Below are 27,719 nucleotides of genomic sequence, written 5' to 3' on the forward strand. Positions count from 1 at the left end.
AATGTAAATATAAATCGTTAGAGTTACGCGCAAGTTATTCCTTCCACCCGTATCCGAACGCTGGATTTACCTGTGATATATCTAGGCTGCCATCATAACTAGCCTCTTCGCTGCTTCAAAACTTTTTGAGATAATCGTGAGCAGCGCTCTTTTAGAGCGATTAAAAAATATATATTTGCTCTGACCAGTATGGATTTGTGCCAGACCGATCCGTGGTAACTAATCTGATACAATTTACTTATACGCGTATCCGGAGCCTGGAAATGAAAGCCCAGATGGATCCCAAACAGCACCATTTGTTGCATGAAGGGTTACGCAACTATAATTGAAACATTCAAGTATGGTAAAAGCACTGACGAACTGACGTGACACAAGCAACATATTTTTGACTCAAGAGTAACGGCCACTTCAAACAAAGCGATCGCTAATGTCAAAGGTTCAAACTGACAACTCGCCAAGTGACATTTGTATTCGCTTTCAGCTATGGTCAGGTTGTCAGAATCTTTCAAGTGATTTACACTGCTTGCTAGCAATTCGCAATCGAACGATGGGCAGAAAATGTATTTTCTTGTGTTAATAATGATTTTCACCGTCACGGAAAATCGTTTTACAAAGCTCCGGTTTGCGAGAAAAATGTAAGTCTATTTGCCGGAAAGCAGCAGCACTATTACGAGTACGATTATTTATTAGTGCTGGATCCACGCCTCTAAAACAAAAGAAAATTGGTTCAGACCACTTCGAATCGCTGCGTGATGCTCATTGAAAAGGTAAAAACTCATTATTTATGTTAAAAACTTTTGTCTGCAGTATATTTTAGTATTTTAGTATATTTTAGTCTTAAAATTGGAGCCATACAACTGTGCAATCATTTATATCGGATGATCAACAAAACTACTCTGAATATGAATATCTATCTTGACGATTCAATGGAACTTCAAGACGAAGCAGAACTTAGTGAATATGATAATAATACATTAGAAGGTTTATTAGGTGATCGAGAGAGTGGTTATTGTTCAAGAGCACGCTTTTTGATGACCCAGAATCATGTACGTTATCGAATGAAGTAAACGCTGAGATAAATCTATAATCTATTCTTATAAATATTCAAGCAATGGATTTAGAGGAAGTACGTATTTAGCATCATGCTTCGGAACAAATAAATAATGACGTGCCCGAAACATCCGGCGAAAATTTTCAATCTACGCTGAATGCTGTCTCCAAGAAATTATATCAGCGGGAAAGATACAAGCAGTAAATATAAGAACTATACTACAAGCTAAATCACTCATTCAAAGGTTTATCTAACGAATAAAAGCAATAAACTCCGAAATTTTCAAATCTAGAAGACGTTTGAAACGTAACTGTAAAGCTACACAGATGTGCCTACTGTAATTGCATAACATTAATCAAGTTAAATAAATACATAGCATTTATATATTCGCATCATACCTATATAGCATCATGTTTCATTCAATTTGTCAAAAAAGCCATTTGATGAAGGATATCACTACACTTGTTTTAGTCATTTACTTCTGCAAACGAGATTGGGGGTATTTCTCTTTAAATATTTCTGAAATTTTAATTGAAAATTATTTAATGTACCTATTTAATATATTAGCACCAACACGATTGCAGACCAGGCTTGGCATGCACTTTTCGCTTTGATTTTGCTCTTTTGATTACTGCTCATCAGCCAAGCAGAATTTGAAAAAATGGAGTATGGTTCATTTGTAGAGCTAGTAATTATCTATAATATTGCTGAAGAAAGTGAAGTTTTAGTAATGCCGTTGGTAGCAAAAAGGCGCTACCAAGAGGGTAGCAGCCTTATAGCGCCATAAATACAAAATGTACAGTAATGCTTACTTCAGCAATATTGTAGATAATAACAAATTCTACAAACGCCTCATACAACCGCTCAAGAATATAACCGTTTAAAAATATTTCATTTCAGATTGGCTACTAGAACTCGTAAGCCGCCGTTCGATGCGCGGAACCAAACTCGCCGGAGATCGGTTCACTTAACTGAGAACTTTTCAGTCTACTACAAATACCACCGCTGCTTATATCAGCTGACGAAGACCCATCGCAACCGCAGGCATTGTAAAGATTTCGCGTCGGTTAACAAATACTGTTGGTCTAATTTTGTAAAACTCATGCCGCTTTACCATATTAATGGTCACATGAACGATGCCATGCCCGCGTCAGAGTTACAGTAGAGTAGATCTAGCCCACAAGCCGGAGCCAGGCTTGGCATACACTTTTCGCTTCGATTTTGCTCTTTTGATTACTGCACCTCAGCGAAACAGAATTTGAAAAAGTGGTGTATGGGGCATTTGTAGAGCTGGTAATTATCTTTAATATTGCTGAAGAAAGTATAGCTTTATCTTTAGTATTTAAGCCGCTGTAGGGCTGCAATGCCGTTGGTAGCCAAAAGAGCGCTCTTTTTGCTACCAATGGGGTAGCAGCCTTACAGTGTCACAAATACAAAAGATAAAGCTTTGCTTTCTTCAGTAATATTATAGATAGCTACCAGCTCTATAAATGTCCCATACACCACTTTTTCAAATTCTGCTTCGTTGAGGTGCAGTAATCAAAAGAGCAAAATCGAAGCGAAAAGTGTATGCCAAGCCTGGCCGGAGCTACTAGTTTTCTTCCTAGTCTTCTATTGTTGTATTCTTGGTATTGGCTGCCGCCAATACAACTTATGGTGGAACGGTGCAGATGAAACAGAGGCTGCGATTACTGTACACATTTTGCTTTAACGGGAGAATTAGTAAGCCGGTGAATCCGTCGTGAAATCTTCACTATCAGGCAGATCCTTAGGGCCTATAAATATCAGCTTGGTTACGCTGCTGATGAAGAACTTGCTCGTATTTCCTATTCGTTTGAATATCTACTGTCGACTCCATTCTACTAAATCTCATAGTTTGGTTCAACCTGGTAAACCTACCCAGTAAACCATTTGGTTTGTAAATCTCGATTGCAACTGAGATATACGAAATCATATCTGAACGAAAAAGTTATATTTCATGCCATATAAGAACATATATGTACCAAAGTGGAGGCGATATACGTGCGAAAATTTTGACAACTATTTGTAATTCTATTTTGCGTAGTTTTTATAACACGCAACTAAATACTCCTGAATATATGATTAAGATATAATCAAATATTGCAATTGTCTATACTGCTTTATAATTCACAGTCATGAATTGTATATGAGGACACGCACGACTGCAAAACAACTTAATGTTCACTTCAATTTGACATACTCTAATCATTATACAATTCCAATGTGAAATTGACATGAAAACGATTTAATGTGAACTTTCTATTACGATTTTGTGTTATCTGGGTAGAGCGTAGAAATGTTATTTAGCATTCACTTCACATAGACTTCCGTTTTTTACATTATCCTAAATAACTGTTGCAAGACAGGCCAGATTTTGACGTAGGAATACGTCTTACGGCAAGTTTTGAGACAGTGTGTCATTCCAAAAAATCGAAAAATGCGAGCGTCACGAAAAATGATAGGTTTTGAGCGCTAATAGCTCAGCGGTTTTCCGATCGATTTTCAATATTCTTACACCAATCGATCGGAAAATCTTCTAAGAATTGACCGCAATGAGGAAAGGTATGGATTCTTGATGATGAACTATTGAAAAATTGAAAATAATGAACCTATGTATCAGAATTCTCGCTTCGTGATTGGTTGTTGGAAATGACGTCATCAAAATAGAAACGCGTTTTCACGCTTCGACTTATAATTCAGTCAATTTTCAATAGATTTCCAAGATATTTACACCAATTGATCGGAAAATCGATTGAAAATATTAAAAATACAGAAAACTATTGATTTTCAATGCGCGTCATTGAAAAATTGAATTATTTTAATATTTTTGCCTTCCCTCGTCAGCGCTTCCCTAGCACGGATGACAGAAATATATACGATGTAAGCTATGGGTTAAGCTTCCTTATGATTGTATTTAATTTACGCCCTATAGAATCTGATCGAAAATTGTGGAGCTTCAGCTGTTGCTGCTTCCCACGGATAAGGCAACGAAGACAAGTAAATTCACCAAGCGAGGTGTTGGAGCTGTAGCACTCGTATGCTGCTCGCGACACCGAAACGATCACAATTATCGTCACTTGTAGGCCATCCGCAACAACGAAGAGTTGAACAAATTGCTGTCCGGTGTCACCACTGCTCAGAGAAGTGTTTTTCCGAACATCCAAGCGTTGCTGCCCAAGAAGACGGAAAAGAAGGCTTAAATTTCCAAGATATCACGTCGAAAAACCGTTCTTTTAAGAACGAAACACATGTTCATGAAGATTTAAGGAATTTTCACTTACTGATTTTAATTCTATTTAATTTGGATTGATCTAATTGTTCGCTTCTTATCAAATAATTGTAACCGATCACCTCACGCGCTTTTGTTCGCTTGTTGCTGGTGGTTAAGAAGTTGGTCGTCTCGGAAGGTACCAAAGCCAACCATTGGCGGAACTAGGGGCGGCTAGGGGGGGCCAAGCCCTCCCTAGAAAAGATTCAGCCCCCCCTAGAAAAGTTGACTAAGTTTTGTAATTTTTGAAAAACCAATAGTTAGATAACTATAGGTACGAATAACTTCAGAGTAAAGTTTATTTGCATGACATTTTTAAGATTCCAGGCATTAATGTGCATTAAATTTTAATATGCCGACGAAATAAAACGGTTGAAAAAAATTCCGGGGGCTATAGCCCCCCCTAGAAATGAGCGCTAGTTCCGCCAATGAAGCCAACAAAGCCAAAGCCAACAAATATTCCAGCTCCAAGTAAATGTGTTCGGTCAAGCTTCAAAATGCATAAAACCATGGGTTCAATAAAATGAAATAGTTTTAGTAACATCTTTTGCATCTTCATATGAGAATTTGTTCATTCTTCCAAGAACGGTTTTCGGTAATTGATGAAACCTAGGAAACTTGGAACCTAGGGCTTTTCACTCGGTTTTCTTTAGCAACACAAATTTATCCATCACCAATGCTACAGTAATAATACGTAGCGTAATTTTTCTTTGGCAGCAAAAGGCGAATGGCTCACTGGTAACTTTGCTCTTTTGTTCAGACTGAAATTGAAATGCTCTATTTTATTTTACGTACATGATAGAATGAAGGACCATGAAAAATAGCTATGGCCGATTCTTGTCGATTGCTCTGGTCATAACACGAGGTAAGCTGGCGAACAGCATTATTCAAACGCTAGCTGAGCTACTGCCAATATCGTTTGCCAGAGCAAACGAAAGTCACACTCGACTCGTGCACGTTTGCAGTGTGTGTGCAGTGCAGTGTGTTGGAGCTGGAGTACTCGTTTCGTTGCCGTGATGAAATATCTGGCTGCTGAAGTTCTGGAATTGGCAGGAAATATGCTGCACGCGACAACAAAACGACCAGAAGCACCCCACGTCACTTGCAGCTGGCCACTTGGAGTGGTATTTCATCGTGATTCAGGACCATACACGAACGGCTTCGTTAATCGCATAGCTGCTGAAGCTTTCCGGCTGGTCCGTTGCAACAAGCCGTGCCTGGTTAGCGGATATCGGTACTGCAATTTACCGAACAGAGAATTACGTTAAGTGCGTTTTTTTGTATGGGCTTATCACTTTGACCACATTATTCATCTATTGTAATGTTGCCCGGGAATACAGCATACATTCTGCACTGCATTTCTGTGCTTTATCGTTATTGAGTAAACAATAAGCTTAAATTTTTTTATGCGTACCCATGCTTCGATGCATGTCCTACTATACCAAACCTGTTTCGCCTCGTTATAGTTAGCACTGGTGAGTCCTCATGAGCAGGGGTGGACTGGGAGCCAAAGGGCCCACCGGGCCTTTGAGATTAGGGGCCCCGTGCAACTTGACTCGACTCAGGCACGTCGAGTGTCGAGTATCGGGAGAATGGACAGCATAGCGGCTCGATGCTCGAAACAAAACAAACTCAGTCGTTATTAGGACCGAGTTATCAGCTTTTAGCGTGTGCGTCATATTAGCGGTTCACGGTACTTTAGTTTGGACGCATTTTTCTTCAACCCAATCTTCGCTACTTTGAGTTTTAGTTTTTGCAGCCACCACCACAGATGTTGTTCTATCGACAATATCCATTTCATTGGCAAAGCAGACGAACTAACTAGATTTACTGACGATTGTGCCTGTGTGTTGCTCCTTTCATAACATCCTGTAACGACATGTTGTACAGCCCACCTGAGGGACCATCACGTTAATAAAGTCCACTGCGAGGTTAGAATGGCCATGATTTTACGGTCGATGGTAACATACGCAACTTTGAAATCAATGAAATAATTGTGCGTAGAATTCTGTATTCATGAACTTCTTGGAGGATCTGCCGCAGCGTGAATATTTGATTCTTTATTGACCGTGCTTCAGCGAACCCGGAAGAGAACTTTCCACATTCTGATAAGTGCCACTGCGCATTTTTGCCAGCAATGCAACGTTTTCCTCATCTATCACCCATTCATATTTCAAATAAGCGTATCAAATCAAATTAAGTATCAAAGTACCAAATAAGCGGATTTTATAAATGATAGGATGTCAACAGTTCAATATAGATAAGTAGCTTACTTCGTCTTCACATCAGAACAAAACAGTTCATAGTGCAGGCGATTCCCGTGCCGAGTTATAGCTATCCCTGGGATTAAACTCTTGGATTCTCCTATAAGAATTCTGCTTCTATAAGTAAGGTATTCTGTGCGAATCCTCTGCAGAATTTCTTCTCACGATTCCAATGTGAGGAATGCCCGATACTCTGCGCGAATCTTTTTGGTTCGTCCTGATAGAGCTGCGGAAAAAAGAACCCACCGTCTAAAAATGTCAGTACGAAGAGCACGTGCTCGTCAGTCCAGAGGAGAGGTTCGCCAGCAACAACACACGGAGTTTCTACAAAGCGGTCAGGTGCAAGAATTTTGCCATGCCTGTGATGTGCAATGATAGTGCTGGCAACCTGCTTACTGACAAAACGACGGTAGCAGCCAGGTGGAAGAGTATTTCCAGACGCTGTTGACAGGAAGATCAGCAGGTACAGGATAAGAATTTTGAGCGACGGCCAAACTGTGGAGCCATTAACACAGGAGGAGGTCAAAAAAGCAATCAGTGAGCTGAAAAACGGTAAGGTTGCTGTAAAGGATGGTATCCTGGCTGTACTTCTAAAAACGAGGAGCGAGCAGCTGTACGAAACAATTCGCCACCTCATTGTCAGGAATAGAATATGGGACGAAAATAAATATCGGATTTCCCATAATTTTAAAAACGGACATCGACTTGAGAGTACAAACTATCGAGACATTACGTTGCTCAATTTTGCCTATAAGGTGCTCTCCCTATCGTGTGTGGCTGAGTCCGTTAGCTGAGTTCTTCGTCGGCGAGTTTCAAGCTGGTTTTCATGAGGGTCGCTTCACGATGGATCAGGTATTTACCCTGCGTCTAGTAACTGACGAGTTCCGGGAATACAACTTGCAGATTCATCATATTTTTATGGATTTCAAGGCGGCATACGATTCAGTAAAACGAAATGAGCGTGACAGTTAACGCTAGGACATGGTTTTCCCACAGAACTAGTTACGTTGATTCGTGTGCCGCTGGATGAGTAAAAATTATAAGTCAGAATAGCAGATGAGACCTCACGTGCTTCTTGATTTTGCGGATGACGTCGATATTACCGAAATCAGCGGCGAAAGAAGCCTTTAGGCCATTTATTGAGAAATTGGGACTTACCATTAACACCGCCAAAACGAAGTACATGGCGTGGAAATCCAAATGGTGTTGGTGTCGAAGAAGAACTGAATATATTTTGATATGCTCGTGATATGTGACAACGATGTAAGTCGCAAAATAAAACGACTAATTGCAGCTGCGAATTGGCCTTTACGGAGGTATTACATTTTGTAGCTGAAGTCCTGTAGCTTGCAAATTCGCATAAACTGATGCTCTAGAGAACACTAATCCTCTCGGTGGCCCTTTACGGACATGAATCATGGACGCTAAAAGAAGCTGATCGACGAAAGCTTGGGGTTTTAGCGTAAAGTTTAGCAAAATCCAAAATGGCGTGTAGCGCAGATGCATGAACCACGAGCTGTATTAAGAATGTAAATATGCTGTTATAATGAAGATAGTACAGTGTGACAGTCTGCGCTGTGATTGTCACGTGTCTAGAATGCCCGACGAAAGAGTAACCAAAATTATTTTAATCATAGAATCAAGAAGAGACCGTAGACTTCAGAGAAGACATCGCCACTGAAGTAAACTAAGTATGGAGCTTAACCCGACAGTTCGATATTTATAAGTAGTCAAATAACTGCGGATGAAATACTAATTCTACTTTTAAATACTCAGAATTGAAGCTAGTAATATTTTCTGAGCTTGGACCCCAACAGCTCAACTTAAATGGTTTCATGAATCACGGGGCCCCAGCAATTGAACATTCGTGAGTCATAGAAAAAGTTCAATCGAAAGAGAAATTTTGGTTTAAAGTTCGGGTCCCCAACAGTCCCATTTGAGGCTGAAGTTTCAATCATCAAATCGGTTCATTTCATGAATCATGGGGCCTCAGCGATCGAACATTCGTGAGTCATAGAAAAAGTTTAATTGAAAGAGAAACTTTGGTTTAAAGTTTGGGGCTCCAACAGTTCCATTTGAAGCTGAATTTTCAATCATCAAATCGGTTGATTCGAACATTCGTGAGTCATAGAATCGAACATTCGTGAGTCATAGAAAAAGTTTGATTGAAAGAGAAACTTTGGTTTAAAGTTCGGGGCCCCAATAGTCCCATTTGATCATGGGGCCCCAGCGATCGAACATTCGTGAGTCATAGAAAAAGTTTAATTGAAAGAGAAACTTTGGTTTAAAGTTCTGGGCCCCAATAGTCCCATTTGAAGCTGAATTTTCAATCATCAAATCGGTTCATTTCATGAATCATGGGGCCCCAGCGATCGAACATTCGTGAGTCATAGAAAAAGTTTAATTGAAAGAGAAACTTTGGTTTAAAGTTCGGGGCCCCAATAGTCCCATTTGAAGCTGAATTTTCAATCATCAAATCGGTTCATTTCATGAATCATGGGGCCCCAGCGATCGAACATTCGTGAGTCATAGAAAAAGTTTAATTGAAAGAGAAACTTTGGTTTAAAGTTCGGGGCCACAATAGTCCCATTTCAAGCTGAATTTTCAATCACCAAATCGGTTGATTTCATAAATCATGGGGCCCCAGCGATCGGATATTCGTGAGTCATAGAAAAAGTTTAATTGAAATAGAAATTATGGTTTAAAGTTCGGGGCCCCAACAGTTCCATTTGAAGCTGAATTTTCAATCATCAAATCGGTTGATTTCATGAATCATGGGGCCCCAGCGATCGAACATTCGTGAGTCATAGAAAAAGTTTAATTGAAAGAGAAACTTTGGTTTAAAGTTCGGGACCCCAATAGTCCCATTTGAAGCTGAATTTTCAATCACCAAATCGGTTGATTTCATAAATCATGGGGCCCCAGCGATCGGACATTCGTGAGTCATAGAAAAAGTTTAATTGAAAGAGAAACTTTGGTTTAAAGTTCGGGGCCCCAATAGTCCCATTTGAAGCTGAATTTTCAATCATCAAATCGGTTCATTTCATGAATCATGGGGCCTCAGCGATCGAACATTCGTGAGTCATAGAAAAAGTTTAATTGAAAGAGAAACTTTGGTTTAAAGTTCGGGGCCCCAATAGTCCCATTTCAAGCTGAATTTTCAATCACCAAATCGGTTGATTTCATAAATCATGGGGCCCCAGCGATCGGACATTCGTGAGTCATAGAAAAAGTTTAATTGAAAGAGAAATTATGGTTTAAAGTTCGGGGCCCCAACAGTTCCATTTGAAGCTGAATTTTCAATCATCAAATCGGTTGATTTCATGAATCATGGGGCCCCAGCGATCGAACATTCGTGAGTCATAGAAAAAGTTTAATTGAAAGAGAAACTTTGGTTTAAAGTTCGGGACCCCAATAGTCCCATTTGAAGCTGAATTTTCAATCACCAAATCGGCTGATTTCATAAATCATGGGGCCCCAGCGATCGGACATTCGTGAGTCATAGAAAAAGTTTAATTGAAAGAGAAATTATGGTTTAAAGTTCGGGGCCCCAACAGTTTTATTTGAAGCTGAATTTTCAATCATCAAATCGGTTGATTTCATGAATCATGGGGCCCCAGCGATCGAACATTCGTGAGTCATAGAAAAAGTTTAATTGAAAGAGAAACTTTGGTTTAAAGTTCGGGACCCCAATAGTCCCATTTGAAGCTGAATTTTCAATCACCAAATCGGCTGATTTCATAAATCATGGGGCCCCAGCGATCGGACATTCGTGAGTCATAGAAAAAGTTTAATTGAAAGAGAAATTATGGTTTAAAGTTCGGGGCCCCAACAGTTGCAGTTGCATAGAAAAAGTTTGATTGAAAGAGAAATTTTGGTTTAATGTTCGGGGCCCCAACAGTTCCATTTGAAGCTGAGTTTTCAATCATCAAATCGGTTGATTGCATAAATCATGGGGCCCCAGCAATTGAACATTCGTGAGTCGTAGAAAGAGTTTAACTGAAATAAAAATTTTGGAAAATCTCATTTTGTGTAACGACGAAATTTTTACTGGGGCCCACCGGGCATTTGCCCTGTTGCCCGGTGGGCCAGTCCGCCCCTGGTATGTAGTCAGTATATAATTGTTAGAAAATGACCAGATTACTATCGATCCACAGCTACCAATACTACGCAAAACAGTATTTGGTTACGCTATTGCTTTCGATCATACCCAACATAATCCTATTCGAACTGTGGTACGCAATGCTGCAATGACTGTTGATAAACTAACAGCAGTCGTACAACGGTTTTGGGAAGTGGAAAGTTTTAAAGGACAATGACAATGATCGTTAGAAGAGCAATATTGTGAGAACCATTTTCGCACTACACACTCAAGAGCCCCTGACGGTCAGTACGTGGTCCGATTGCCGATTCGTGAGGAGCTACTTTCGTATCTAGGAGAGTCGTTGCCAGTGGCATGGAAGAAGATTCCATGCAATTGAGAGGCCCTTATCTAACAGGCAACTTCATTCAGATTACAGTAAATTCATTAACGAATATCAATCTCTGAGTCACATGAAAGAAGTATTGCCGAACTCTTCAGTGCCGCATTTTTATCTCCCTCATCACGCAATATTGCGCTCGGAGAGTAAAACGACCAAAATCAGAGTAACCTTTGACGGTTCGTGCAAATCAGCGAACCACATCTCGCTGAACGACTTGTGCTACATCGGCCCAACTGTACAACCTCTACTCATCTCGGTTATTATCAACTTTCGGTTACCAACATACGTCATCACCGCTGATATTGAGAAAATGTACAGGCAAATTGTAGTACAACAGTAGGATCGACTGCTGCAGCAAATAGTATGGAGGAACAATTCTGAGGACCGGTTGCAAACGTTTCAGCTAAAAACAGTGACGTATGGCACTTCGTGTGCCCCGTTTTTGGCAACGCGAGTGGTCTATCAGCTGGCAGACGATGAAGCAGGGAAATATCCGTTAGCATCACATGTGATCAAGCGTGCGTATTATGTCGGCGATTGTTTAACCGGTGATGATAGCAAAGATAAGCTTATAGCAACCTGTAAACAGCTTACTGAGTTACTTGAGTCGGGCAGTTTCATGCTACGAAAGAGGAGTTCGAGTGACCTAGAAATTATATTGCACATTCCAGAGTTACTTAGGGACCTACAGGATGATTTAGAAATTGATAAATCGAACATAGTGAAGATGCTTGGTTTACTTTGGCATCCGCAGTCTGATTATTTTGGCTTCAAGGTACCACCATTGTCTGATTCAAATCCAGTAACAAAACGTATTGTGCTATCGGAAAGGCCCCGATTATTCGATCCAATGGGACTTGTAGGTGCAGTTATTGTTTCGGTAAAACATTTCCTGCAATCACTGTGGTCAGAGAAATTCACGTGGGATCAGTCGCTTCCTCAAGATTTCCAAAACTGGTGGAAAATATTCAGAGAAGAAATGCAGGAGCTGAGCACTCTTCGAATTCCTCGACGTGTCATTTTGCACAATTATGCAAATATTCAACTGCACTGTTTCTCAGATGCCTCTGATAAGGCTTATGGATGCTGCCTTTACGTCACATCGTCGAATCGTAATAGGACTTCCATAACCAACCTTCTTATGTCGAAGTCAAAGGTTTGTTCGCCTGAGCTCTCCATACCCCGTGCCGAGTTATGCGGAGCAGTAATGGCAGCGCAATTAGCTGACTGTGTGCGGGCTTCTACTGATTTACAATGCCCGATTACCTTTTGAACAGATTCAAGTATTGTTTTGCATTGGCTAGCCACCTCGTCAGCCAGTTGGAAAGTTTTCGTTGCTAATCGTGTAGCCGAAATACACCGTTTGAGGGGACATAAACGACTAAAAATTTTGAAAAATCCATTATTTTTTGACGTAGGACTACGTCTTTCTTTATTATCTGGGACTGGGTAGCACTTTGTAAAAACTAAAATAGAACGTTCGAATGAAAGATTTCAAATGCTAATAACTACTAAACTACTGAACAAAACTGAACAATTTATAAGTCGTTGGATTGATAAAAAGATCAGCAATTTAATGGAGGGGGCGAGAGAGCAATTTTATGGACGGCGTAAGAGGGGAGGGGCTCCTATACAAATGAAATGAAACTTTTCAACGAGATCAGCTATCAAAAAACCCTTTTGGCATGACATTTCTATAGGTAAGCCTCTCGAAAATGCAAAAAAAAAAGTTCGATTTTCCGACTTTCCAGAGTAGGGTCCCCCTTAATAACTGCTCGCTCGTGATTTCGAACGATTCGAACATGTTGATAGCACATAATTTTCGGTGCGCTAAACTGATTTCTCATAGTTTTGTCTTATATCGGTACATCGGTTTCACAATTGCCACGTAACCAGGCACGTCCTCAAATCGTACGCGACCTCGAATGACAATGATCGCACCACCTGCCTCGGTGCTCGGTGGATCCAGATCAATTCCTTTCCACTAACAACAACTCATTCCTGTGACACTTGTGGATGATGCAGAGGATTCCTCGGTCACTAATAGCATCAAGTGTCGGGCTAACATTCCTTTCCCTGCATGGGTGTGGCCAGCTTTGCTATTGATCATTACAAAGAATTATATCACCAGAAAATGCACACAGAGAATAATTTGCTACTCCCAAGCAGGGATGGTCCGATAACTTTGGCACAATTTTGATTCATTTAAGGTGAAACGGTACTGAATCTAACATGGTCGGACATCCTATATCCTATATTCTCACAAGGACGCCATTTTTCGGCCATGTTGGGATTCAGTACCGTATCACCTTAACAGTACCATTTTAGCCGAGCAAAAGTTGACAAAATTATTTATGGGACATTTGTAGAATTAGTTATTATCTACAATTTTGCTGAATAAAGTTTTGCTGTATCTTTTGTAGTTACGGTGCTACAATGCTAGTACCTCATTCATAACTAAATGAACGTTCACTTAGTTACTAATAAGATACTAGCATTGTAGTACCGTACAAAAGTAACAGCAAACCCTTATTTAACAAAATTGTAGATAACTAGTTCTACAAATGCCCATATATAACTTTGTCAAAATTTGCGCGGCTGAGACAGAACTGTCAAATGAATCAAAATTGAGTCAAGGTTATCGGAACATACCTGCTCCCAAGTATTATTCTGATGGTTCTTCGTGCAATTCCAGCTGATCTAGGTCAACCACGGGCAACTCACGGGTGGTCAAACTATGCTATGCTATCCTAGTACACCCCAATATAGAAATCAAAGACATAGTCCTACGTCAAAACAGAAACTTTAAATCGATTTGTGAAGCTCCATGGAATCACTATAATTTGTTGTATAGAAATTTGACAACGAGCTGTTTTGTTTGGAACATATAGTTAGATCTTAGATGCTATGCTAATATCACCTTTATGCAAACTTCTATAAATTAGTTTTTGTTTGTAACATAATTGAAAGTGACTAAATCCAAATTAAAAGCCACGATCATGTAACAGCCACACTTTGCATCCACCAATAAGTCATATGATAACGATGAGCCCTGTTTCAAGATGATAAGCAAACAAGACCGCATGCATGCAAGCTGGTTAGATGCCTTCAAAAAACGATCGATCTAATTATAAACAAACGAAAAAAATGTTGCAATATTGAAAACTAATAGCCGCTACATTCCTATACTTTCAGAACATCAGGTTATTGCTTACCTGAGAGTTCGCAGCATGCACATTTAAAAGTGCTAATAATTAACTTTGCTCCCAAATTTATTTTATATTTTTGATATATTATCAGTATCACCGAACGATTAAATTATAAGGAATTGCTATAATATTCGCGTGAAACACCATAACAAAATATTTTTTTAAAAACCTACGACTTTTTGAAAGAAAGTTCTAATGAGATTCTTATAACATTCCACGTCTATCTCATTCGGAAAACTGAAAAAAGAATTGAAAATAGATTCAAGTGCTCACACAACTGGTTGCGCAAGCGCAAACATTTTATATTTTAGCAGCAAAGCCGGCCTCAGTTTCACAGGAAAGAAAATGAGATATGCATAAAGATATGCATAGGTACTATGCACATTTATATACAAATGTGGTAGAGTAAATGAGATATTTTTATTCATGCGTTACACGTTCTCTATTTTGACCCACCCTATTTGATTTGGCCCTTAGGTGGCAAAAAAATGCGCATAGCGCATGGGCCTAAATGTCTCATCTACCCTATTCCATGTATAAAAACGTTTAACAACATTCAATTTAATGTTGGAATTTACTTATACAGGGATACCTCGATATAAGACAATCTCGTTATAAAACAACCTCGATATAAGACAAATCCTTTTAACATAGTTGGTAACGATACCAGAGTTAATTTTCAAAATAACCCTAAAAATTATAAAAAAAAACTAATAGCTCAAACAATAATAAATAGTTCAAAACACGTAAGAGACACAGAGACACACAACACAGAGTAAAATTGGCGACTGCTAATCCAAAAATTGTTTGCAAAAACCCGATTTAATCCACCTAGTGGTGAAAGGAACCTTTGTTATACGGTCTTACTTGCTATTTGAGATAGAAATCGACACGTCTTCGGAACATAATTCATCCATTGGTTAACGTTGCGTGGTGCGTTGGTTTTCATAAAATTTTTGGAAATTGAATAAGTTTACAAAATTTAAACAAAATAGCAGCACCTATAAATTTTGATAGATCCTTTTTCATGAAATTACTGAGTAAGGGTAAGCTGGTTGTTACTAATTTGAGTAAGTGCAAGTAAAAGCAAGTTATAAGAGGAAATATTATTCTTTAACATATACATTGCGTAGTAAAAGTCTAGTTTATAGGTTTTTGAACTACGCATAAATTTCTGTAACGCCATTATTTTTGATTGACATCAATAAAGTTTTCTTGAATAAATTTCATCAATTTTTATTAACCTTCGATTACTCACGCTGTACAACACGCATTTTGTACAACACGTGTAGGTTTTTAAATGCCATATTGTTATAAAGTTACAAATCTCTGTTTAACTAACGTATATTCTTCAATTACCTTGTTATGAGCAAAATGCCATAATTATTCAATGCATTAATACTTTAAATTGTTGGGCAAATAGATCAGCATAAACTGACATCACAGAAACGAAGCAATCAGCATGTGAGTTGTACCACGATTGGCCCTGGAAGTTTCTCTCGTTTCTTCATATGTAAAAATGGTGTCTGTATGCAGCAACACAATCAGCAAATATAAAATGTTTAAAATGTATCTGTTGGTAGTCGAGTCATTCGGGGTCAAAATTAAGGCATTTTTTTTAATCGAAGTTCTACAGTACCTAAACAAACAAACATAGAGGTATACTATTTTCAGCAAAGTTGTGTATTTTTACTATTTATACAATTTTGTAATACATGAAAAAGGAATACAACAATTACAAAAAGAGCTAAAATAGAAAAAACTGATCTTTCAAATTCATATACAATGAATAAGATTTTTCTCTCTTCGCTTAATAGATAGAAGGTTACTGTATTCAACAAAATTTCTTGTAATAATATGTTCTAAAACTTTGCAGAACACATCAATGTGTTATATTGAAACTGAAGAAAAATAATTTTTTTATTTCACTTTTAGGGGGATTAATCAAAATTTAAATTGCACCAGACGATAGAACTTTCAATTTTAAGAAATTCTTCCGAAGGTTCCATAAACTTAAATCCAAGTTTTCCCAGTCAGAATTCTAATGCGCATGTCTTTTTGGCTTTGGGCCATTGTGCGCGCGAGTAACCGAATTACAAAAGTCGGCGCGAGTGTTGGAGGGTTAATATCTTTTGATCGGCAAAACCGATTCTTCTGAAATTTTGCAGATATATTTGTAGCATTAAAATCTCTAATTTGATGCCAAAATAATTCAAACTAGATAAATCATCTTAGATGAAATCGTTATAAATTATTGTAAATTTTAATGTGTTGTATTCCATTGATCATAACTTTCAAATTAAACGTCCAATCAAAAAACAAATCAATAGTGATCTTTTAGGTTATGTTGGCTGTCAAATAAGACTAATAGCGTCTAAATCGGTTCAGTCATTTCTAAGAAACAGGTGATAATTATTACCTTGTCAAAACAGGTTTTTTAAGCATAACTTTTAAACTGTTTGTTTGTTTTCAGTAAAATTTATCCGAAAAATTTAGTGTTAACAAGAGCTTTCATTCGATACCAAGATCGTTGAAATCGGTCATTTGGGTCCGGAGAAAATCGTGTCACGTAATTTTTACTTTTTTTTATAACTTTTAAACGAAATGTCGGACCTCGAAACAATTCAATAGTGATATACTAGGTAATAATAACTTTCAAACACAAGTAATAGCGAACAAATCGGTTCAGCCATCTCCGAGAAATAGGCGATAGAAAAGTTGCGCCCCGCACATACATACATACACACACACACACACACACACACACACACACACACACACACACACACACACACACACACACACACACACACACACACACACACACACACACACGCACACACACACGCACACACGCACACACACACACACACACACACACACACACACACACACACACACACACACACACACACACACACACACACACACACACACACACACACACACACACACACACACACACACACACACACACACACACACACACACACACACACACACACACACACACACACACACACACACACACACACACACACACACACACACACACACACACACACACACACACACACACACACACACACACACACACACACACACACACACACACACACACACACACACACATAAGAGGAATAAGTGGCGCGTGCAGGAGAGGCTAAGAAGGTGACCGTGAAGGCGTCGAAGGCAGTACAAACGGACGCTTGCCCGTTGACGGAGTGTCGTAACGCGGCCCAGGAGGCTACGGAAGGCGCTACCAGCAGCGGTAAGGCATCCGCCAAGCGCCCGAGACAGTCTCCGGGGGATAGCACCCCTGGCGGACCGAAAAAACGCCTGATCGGTAAAAGCCCTCAGGCTAGCGGGTTGGCAGAGCTAACCGATGAACCAGCGGGAAGCTCCAAGACAGGCGGCCCGTGGACCGAGGTTAGGGCCAAGAGAAAAGGCGGAGGAGGCTCCAGTAAAAAAACTGCTCCACCTAAACCGGCAAGAAAGCGAGCGAAGAAGGGCGACGCTCTTATCCTGAAAACCGACGGGTCGAAATACTCGGAGGTTCTGAAGGCCATGAGAGGAGACGCCCTACTCAAGGATCTGGGCGCGGACGTACGGAGCATCCGCCGCTCACGCACGGGCGATATGATCCTCGAGTTAAAGAAGGACGCCACTAAGAAGAGTTCCGCATACAAGCCAATAGCGGAAGGAGTGCTCGGGGACGGAGTGAAGGTACGTGCTCTCACACCAGAAGTGACTCTCCAGCTTAAGAACCTGGACGAGATCACCGAAGTGCGTGAGGTCGTACAAGCTCTCAAAGAGCAAAGTGGAGTGGTGGTGGCAACCGAGGCGGTTCGCCTACGCAAGGGTCCGGCCGGGACCCAGGTAGCCACCATACGACTTCCGCTGATTGACGGAAACAAAGCCCTGAAAGCTGCTAGGCTAAAAGTGGGGTGGTCGGTATGCCCACTGAGCGTGCTGAAGCAGTCGGAAGCTTGCTTCCGGTGTTTCGAGCACGGACATAAAGCCTGGAACTGCAAGGGGCCAGATAGGAGCCAGTTGTGCAGGAGATGTGGCAGTGCTGGCCATAAAGCAAAGGACTGCGCGGAGCCTCCTAAGTGCCTGATCTGTACCGGTAAACGGGACGCAAAGCACGTAACGGGAGGTCCAAGGTGCCCGGCCGGTGTGCCGGCGACTAAGCCACGTTCATAGTGCAAGTGACACAACTCAACCTGAACCACTGCAGCACAGCTCAGCAGCTGTTACACCAAGCAGTTTCTGAGTCAGCAATGGACATTGCCATAGTCTCGGATCCATATCGCGTCCCTGCCGGAAACGGCAACTGGGTCTCGGATAGGTCTGCGACGGCGGCTATATGGACAACAAGCAGGTTCCCGGTTCAGGAGGTTGTGTCAACTGCAGACGAGGGATTTGCGGTTGCCAAAGTGGGTGGAGTGTTCTACTGCAGTTGTTATGCTCCGCCGAGTTGGTCTATCGAGCAGTTTACGCGGATGGTAGACCGAGTATCAGTTGTGCTGACTGGTTTAAGGCCGGTGGTTGTGGCGGGCGACTTTAACGCTTGGGCGGTAGAGTGGGGAAGTCGTCGCACGAACCATAGGGGTCGGATTCTGCTTGAAGCTCTGGCAAAGCTTAACGTAGATCTGGCCAACGTCGGCAACACAAGTACCTTCAGTAGGAACGGTGCGGAGTCTATCATCGACGTGACTTTCGGCAGTCCTGGTCTGATAGGAGACTGGCGGGTAGATAATGGCTACACTCACAGTGACCACCAGGCGGTCCGCTATGGTGTCGGTCAGATAACGAGGCGGCAGGCGGCGAGTAGGGCCAACACTCCAACCACCCGTGGATGGAAGACATCATACTTCGATCCCGAAGTATTTGTGGAAGCGATCCGGAGAGAGTGCGGTGATCGCGGTATGCCCGATCCGAACGCTGATCATTTGGTTGAGGTACTGTCGCGAGCATGTGACGCTACCATGCCTAGGAAAGGTCGTCCTAGGTATGGCAGGTCACCGGCTTACTGGTGGACAGATGAAATTGCGGAACTCCGCGGAGCGTGCTTTCGTGCGAGGAGAATTATGCAAAGAGCTCGTTCGGATGAAAGCAGGGCTGAATGTCGAGTAGCACTCGTTGCTGCACGCGCAGCGCTTAAGAGCGGGATAAAAGCTAGTAAACGAGACTGCTTTGAAAGGTTATGTGCTAGTGCCAATGCGAACCCGTGGGGTGATGCCTACAGAGTCGTAATGGCAAAGACCAAGGGTGTGATGGCGCCCGCTGAGCAATCGCCAGAGATGCTGGAGCGGATCATCGAGGGCCTCTTTCCGCGCCACGAGCCAAGGCCCTGGCCCCAGGCCGCTGAGTCGTCCCACGGCCGACGTTCCAGTATCTCAGACCATAGCGTAGGATGGTCGGCCTCCCAGCCGAACATCCAAAGTAACGTGGGCGACGGCGGTTTGGAGGTCGGGGAGGAAGTGACGGTTACGAACGAGGAACTAATTGATATCGCTAAATCCCTAAAGGTGAGCAAGGCACCGGGGCCAGACGGTATCCCGAATATGGCCATTAAAGCGGCTATTTTAGAGGCTCCCGAATTATTCGGGGCAGTAATGAATAGATGCCTGGAAGCTGGCCACTTCCCGGACAGATGGAAGCGACAGAACCTGGTCCTATTGCCGAAGCCGGGAAAACCTCCGGGTGTCCCCTCGTCATATAGGCCGATCTGTCTACTCGATACTGCCGGCAAGGTGCTGGAGAGGGTTATCCTTAACAGACTCGTACAGTACACGGAGGGTACAAACGGTCTGTCAAGGAACCAATTCGGCTTCCGAAAAGGCAAATCTACGGTGGATGCCATCTTGTCTGTCACTAAGACAGCCGAGGTGGCAATCCAGCCCAAGAGGACAGGTATTCGTTATTGCGCAGTTGTCACGCTCGACGTGAGAAATGCGTTTAATAGCGCTAGCTGGGACTCCATAGCCAGCTCGCTTCGGAACGTCCAAGTGCCGGTGTCGCCGTACAGAATTCTTGAAAATTATTTCCAGAATCGTGTGCTATGCTACAACACGGAGGATGGTCAGAAATGCGTTCCAATCACCTCAGGGGTTCCGCAAGGTTCCATACTGGGCCCGGTGTTGTGGAACGTCATGTATGACGAGGTGTTGAAGCTAAAGTTTCCGGTAGGGGTGGCGATTGTCGGCTTTGCGGACGATATCACCTTGGAAGTCTACGGTGAATCTATCAGAGAGGTTGAGTTGACGGCTGCTCACTCTATAAGCATTGTTGAAGATTGGATGCGATCCAGGAAACTGGACCTAGCGCATCAAAAAACGGAGGTTATCGTGGTTAACAACCGCAAGTCGGTGCAGCAAGCAAATATCAGTGTCGGGGACTGCACTATTTCGTCAACGCGGTTCTTAAAACTCCTTGGAGTCATGGTCGACGACAAGCTCAAGTTCGGGAGCCACGTCGACTATGCCTGCAAGAAGGCTTCCACAGCTATTTCGGCATTGTCTCGTATGATGTCTAATAGCTCTGCGGTATATGGCAGCAAGCGAAGGCTTTTAGCCAACGTGGTCCAGTCCATACTCAGGTATGGCGGGCCGGTGTGGTCATCGGCGTTAGGTACCAAAAGCTATCTAGCCAAGCTGGAAAGCACCTATCGTCTCATGTGCTTAAGAGTGGCGAGTGCGTACCGCACAGTTTCACATGACACAATCTGCGTCTTAGCGGGTATGATGCCTATTGGTATCATCATCAGCGAGGACGTAGAGTGCTTCAACCAACGTGGAACTAGAGGCATACGGAGTACCACAAGATCGGCCTCGATGATCACATGGCAGCGGGCATGGTCTGATTCCACAAAAGGCCGGTGGACACATAGACTTATCCCGGAACTATCCGGATGGGTCAACAGGCGTCATGGCGAAGTCAACTTCCACCTGACACAGATTCTGTCAGGGCATGGTTGTTTTAGACAGTATCTGCACAAATTTGGGCATGCGGAGTCCCCCGAGTGTCCTGAATGCGCGGACGTTGAGGAAACTGCAGAACATGCTTTCTTCATATGCCCTCGTTTCGAGGGCGCGAGAAGCAACATGATGGCAGTTAGCGGACAGGACACTACTCCGGATAACTTAGTCCAAAGGATGTGTTCTAGCTCGGACGTCTGGGGTGCGGTCAATGCGGCTGCTACCCAGATCGTACTTGAGCTACAAAATCGTTGGAAAGCCGATCAACGGCGAATAAACAGCCTAACTACCATAATCCAGTAGTTATCTAAGAGCGTGCGTTAAGCACAATAGCCCCTCCCTGAAGTAATACCGATAAGGTGGTTCCAGGGGGGATTGAGGCTGGAGACTCGAGTAGGGTTTTAGTGGGTCTGGATCTCCACGATCTTCACGGGATACCAAACCCCACTCCCTGAGCTGTCTTTTCAGGTGTCTGATAGCAGATTTCCCTACTCGTTAAAAAAAAAAAAATAAATAAATAAAAAAAAAAAAACACACACACACACACACACACACACACACACACACACACACACACACACACACACACACACTCACACACACACACACTCACACACACACACACACACACACACACACACACACACACACACACACACACAGACATTGCTCAGTATTTTTCATATTTTTGCTTATAACTTTTAAACGAAACGTCGTATCACGAAACAACTCAATAGTGATCTACTAGACAATAATACCTTTCAAACAAAAGTAATAGCGAACGATTCGGTTCAGCCATCTCTGAGAAACAGGCGATAGAAAAAATCATTACATTCATACACACACACAGACATTGCTCAAATCGTCGAACCCTGTCGATTGGTATATGTGGCTCGGCCCTCCGGGCCTCGGATCAATTTCATGTTTTTCGACCAATTCCTAAACCTTTGTTATAGAATAACAAAGGTAAAATCATGTTTCGATATAAGACAATTTCGATATAAGATAACTTTTTGAAAAAATTATTTGTCTCATATCGAGGTATCCCTATACTATTTCGACTCCTTTAACTTAGTTAGATCATAAGAATTGTTTTTACCTTTGTTATACTATAACAAAGGTTTAAAAATTGGTCGAAAAACACGAAATTGATCCGAGGCCCGGAGGGCCAAGTCACATATACCAATCGATAGGGTTCGACGATTTGAGCAATGTCTGTGTGTGTGTATGAATGTAATGATTTTTTCTATCGCCTGTTTCTCAGAGATGGCTGAACCGAATCGTTCGCTATTACTTTTGTTTGAAAGGTATTATTGTCTAGTAGATCACTATTGAGTTGTTTCGTGATACGACGTTTCGTTTAAAAGTTATAAGCAAAAATATGAAAAATACGTGACATGGGTTTCTCCGGAACTACATGACCGATTTCAACGATCTTAGTATCATATGAAAGCCCTTATTAAAGCTAAATTGTTCAGGAATTTGTTATTGAAAACAAACAAGTAGTTTAAAAGTTAGCCTTAAAAAACCTGTTTTGACAAGGTAATAATTATCGCCTGTTTCTTAGAGATGGCCAAACCGATTTATGCGCTATTAGTCTCATTTGAAAGATAATATATCCTAATAGATCACTATTGAATGATTTTTTGATTGGACGTTTAATTTGAAAGTTATGAGCAACCGTATACACCACACCAAAATAAACAATAATTTATAATGATTTCAACCAAGAAAATTTACCTAATTTCAATTATTTTAATATCAATCGAGAGGTTTTGACACTACGAATATATATGCAAAATTTCATAAGAATTGGTTTTACCGGTCAAAATATATTAACCCTCGAACACTCGCGCCAACTTTTGTAACACAGTTACTCGCGCGCAAAATAGTCCCAAACCAAAGAAAACGTGTGCAAGGGAGTTTTGACTGGGAAAACTTGGTTTTAAGTTTATCAAACCTTTGGAAGAGTTTCTTGAAATTGAAAGCTCTATCGTCTGGTAGAATTTAAATTTTTATTAATCCCCCTAAAAGTGAAATAAAAAATTTATTTTTCTTCAGTGTCAATATAACACATTGATGTGTTCTGTAAAGTTATAGAGCATATTATTACAAGAAATTTTGCTGAAGACAGTAACCTTCTATCTCTGCAGCAAAGATAGAAAATAGCAAAGATAGAATATGTATTTGTAAAATCAGTTTTTCTATTTTTGCTCTTTTTGTAATTGTTGTATAACTTTTTTATGTACTACAAAATTGTACAAATAATAAAAATACACAACTTTGCTGAAAATAGTGCACCTGTATGTTTGCTTGTTTAGGAACTGTAGAACTTTGAGTATAAAGAATACCCTAATTTTGACTCCGAATTACTCGACTACCAGCAGACGGATGTATTTTAAACTTTATAACAAAATTGAGTTGGAAAACCTACACGTGTTGTATCAAATACAACAGCGTGAGTAACCGAGTAACCGAAGGTTTATAAAAATTGATGAAAATTATTCAAGAAAACTCTACTGATGTGATTCAAATAGAATAGCATTACAGGACACTATGCATAGTTCAAAAACCTATAAACTAGACCTTTACTAGACAATGTATATGTTAAAGAATAAGATTTCCTCTTACAACTTACTTTTATTTGCACTTACTCAGATTGATAACAACTTACTTATCCTTACTCAGCAATTTCATGAATAAAGGATCTATCAAAATTTAACTGTTCCTATTTTGTTCAAATTTTGTAAACTTATTCAATTTTCAAAAATTTTATGTAAACCAACGCACTACGTAACGATAACCAATAGATGAATTATGTTCCGAAGCCGTGTCGATTTCTATCTCAAATAGCAAGTAAGACCGTATAACAAAGGTTCCTTTCACCACTAGGTGGATTAAATCGGGTTTTTTATTGAAATCAGAGTGATCGGGTTCACGGTGTGCTCATAGCTTCTAGGGTGTAATGAGTATCTTGTTAGAGCTTATACAGGGTGTTAGGTAGCTCAGTGCAAATATTTCAGGGGGTGATATAGGACCATATTTGATGAAAAAAATCCTTCTACGCATATGGTCAAATCTCAATCGTTACAGAGTTATTAAGATTTTTAGTTTTCGGTTCTGTTTGCCCTAAAATCACTCTAGTACAAAAACTATGCCAGCTAGCTCAATTCTGTTACTTTCATTCGAAAGCTGAGAAAATTTTATATTAAAATTTGCTCTTAAACCTCCTATTAGATTTTATCACCGAGCACGGTAAAATAAATTGCCGAAATCCCAACAGCTGAGATCTCGGCGAAAATCTCGGTAAAACATTGCAACACCGAGATTTTGGAAATCCAAAACACTAAACAACTGTCAAAATTTACCGACAATCTCGGTATTATTTTCCCAAGATATCCGGTAATCAACACTGAAACTCGGCTGAAATTGCCGAATATTCGTAAGGCGTAAGCGACCCAAACTGTCAAATTTTAACGAGATTTTCACTAGCTGAAAATGCCGAACTACATGCTGAAAACTCGGTATTTTTAATAAGTTTATGAAAATCAATAAAATTTTGAATAAAACCATAAAACTATCATAATTAACCAATATGCGCATTTTTTTATTTTAAACAATTATTGTTTAACAGCGTAATACTATAGTTAATAGTATAAACTATTGAAATATAAAGGCAAAGTTAAAATAAATATAAAGGCAAAGTTAATAGGTAGAACGAGCAAATTTTTCACCTGTAGTGGTTAATTTGCCTACTGAAAAAATTGTTGCTCTGATAAACACAAAGAATTTCTTGTCGCTGGGTATGCACTTGGTGGCAAATACATCGTAGCATTCGCATAGTCTAAGAGAGCCTACTACTGCATGGCAGCTAACGGGGATGTTGTATTCTTTCCATGAGATGACGCATTGGCCTCCACACTGCAAAATTTCACCACGAATTATTAGCACTGGATTCACGTTATGGGTTGGGAGGGTACTGACGATTACCTAGAGAAATGTTTTACATATTTTATCTTCCAAAATTCAGTACAGTAATTAAAAAAGCTTACTCCAATCCATTGCACCAACTACCCGTTCAAAGGATTTTCCTGTGTTGCAGCTGCAACACGCGTGCGCTTACAGCCTCCGGTAGGTAGGGTCCTTAGACCGAATGATAGCCATGGATCGAAAAAAATCTGCAAGAATTTATGCGTTACGTTAAATCATTCACACATTCATAAACATTCCATTTACCATCCGAAATTTCTTTGAAGAGATGCCGCGGTTAGAATTTTCTCCTGCCAGATCCACCATTGATCTATAAATACTGTCGTACACTTGTGTATTTCACGAAAATCGATGTCAATCTATGAAAAAAATCATCCATTTTCACAATTTTAACTTCACCGGTAACGAAACTGCTGTCCATCGCTCACAGTTAAGTTTTGATATTGCTCTTCGAAATCTCGGTAAAACAGTTTGTGGCTTCTTCCAGCGGGGTGCTATCCCTATCTTAACGAACAGTGTTTGACAGTCGACTTAACGAAGGGTGCTATTGCAGGAAAAGGAGGAAAATCGCCCGTCTGACAGGTAAATTTGCTGCCAACCTTGTCAAGATGTGCTGAGATGTTGGCAACAAAAACATGGCACCCATCGCAAGCCCCTGCTTTTTTCAGTAGCATTTAACGAAATTTCGTTGAAACGATATTGAAGTACCTAGATTCGGCACTTTATTTTACTGAGCTCAGGGATTTACTGTTTTACTGATCTTCTCGGCAAATAAGATTGCAGTATCTTTCTCGGTAAATAAGCTTCAGTTCCGATATCTCAGTAAAACAATATTCCAAGTTACGGTAAAATGAGAAATGTTTACCGATATCACGGGAAAACAGACCTATTTTTGTGTAGTTCGGTATTTTACTTTACCGAGACTTTATTTTGGAATTAAGTGTGACTTTATAAAATGTAATAACTTTTCAGAAGCAAAAAGCTTAGAAATGAGTGTTTCTCTTGGTGTTTTTAATCAAATTTCTCCTAAAAACCATGATAAAGTTGATTATTTTTATCCACCAATTCAAAGCTCTAGAAGCGTTCTACAATTCGTTCTTTGACAAGAAACGTCCATCTCTTTTAACTTCGTCGCAATTTAATTTTAAACGTATCGTGTTGGGTGTAGAATTGATATCCGAAAACTGCGCGAATTCATACGTCACCCATATAGCGTACTAGATTACCGCGTGTGATGCATCACGGAACGACGGTTATAAAAAAACAGCATCAACAGCAGTTGAGCAGGAGTCTTGCTTTAGATGTTGAACGTTGACCAGCCAAACGCGAGCAGGTGATGTTCTGACAAGTGAAGTAAACAGATCAAGTAGTAAACTTATTTTAAATAAAGCTTCGGCATGACTTCTAGAAAACTGTTTTTGTGATAAATTAAAATAATGTTTAATTTCTTTCCAAAGTTTTATTTAAAAAATTGTTCGAAGTGTCCTCCATTTTTAACAGCATAAATGGCGATTCTGCGTTTAATATGCTCTGCAAGATTGATCTCCAACAATTTATTTTGCGCCTTTTGTGCAGCAGTAAAAATTCTTTCAATAAGTTGCTCGCGTGAATCGATTGGCACGGAATACACGTCTTGCTTGAGATATCCCCATAGGGAAACATCCATCGGGGTCAAATCCGGACCCCTTGGGGGCCAAACAATAGTCCCATTCCGGCCAATCCACGGCTCTTGAAAAGTGTCATTCAAATAATGTTTCAGCACATTCGTTGAATGCGTCGGAGTGCCATCCTGTTGGAACACCATGCGCAGCCTTGCTGCAAGCGATACGTCTTCCAGTAGAATGGGAAGATGGTTTTCTACATACCTGGCAGCATTCAGGGTTTCTTCGAAAATGTATGGGCCCAAGCTTGTTATTTCCTCACTCATTGTGCAAAAAGTGCAACTTTTTGACGTAGGACTACGTCTTACGGCAAGTTTTGAGATAGGGTGTCATTCCAAAAAATCGAAAAATGCGAGCGTCACAAAAAATGAAAGGTTTTGAGCGCTAATAACTCAGCGGTTTTCCGATCGATTTTCAATATTCTTACACCAATCGATCGGAAAATCTTCTAAGAATTGACCCAAATGAAGAAAAGTATGGAGTCTTGATGTTGAACTATTGAAAAATTGAAAATAGAAAACCTATGTTTTACCAGAATTCTCGCTTCGTGATTGGTTGGCAGTTTCTTTACGATGATCTAAGCCTATACCAATTTGATATCTGTGCTTGGGAAGTAAGCCAAAACAAGTGACGAAGTTTCCTCGTTTCAACAAGATTTCTCAACACCGCGGTTCAACCTAGACCATTTTGATGTCCTTGCTTGGGAAGTACGCCAGAGAGAGTGACAAAGCCCCCTCGAGCCAACAGATTTCTTACGAACGCGATTAAACCTAGTCCAATCTGATGTC

The 27,719-nt window shown here is 40.7% G+C and overlaps 1 protein-coding gene across 3 annotated transcripts in view; it reads right to left on the reverse strand.

Annotated features, from left to right (window-relative positions):
- Positions 1-14,382, reverse strand: part of LOC128734148 (muscle calcium channel subunit alpha-1) — a 1,300,390-nt gene extending 1,286,008 nt beyond the window's left edge. For all 3 annotated transcript variants that reach the window (XM_053828190.1, XM_053828187.1, XM_053828188.1), the window contains exon 1: positions 14,304-14,382. The gene's annotated coding sequence lies outside the window, so the exon portion shown is untranslated. The remainder of the gene's footprint in view (positions 1-14,303) is intronic.
- Positions 14,383-27,719: the final 13,337 nt, after the last annotated feature.

Source organism: Sabethes cyaneus, chromosome 2, assembly GCF_943734655.1.
Source record: "Sabethes cyaneus chromosome 2, idSabCyanKW18_F2, whole genome shotgun sequence".
Lineage (NCBI taxonomy): Eukaryota > Metazoa > Arthropoda > Insecta > Diptera > Culicidae > Sabethes > Sabethes cyaneus.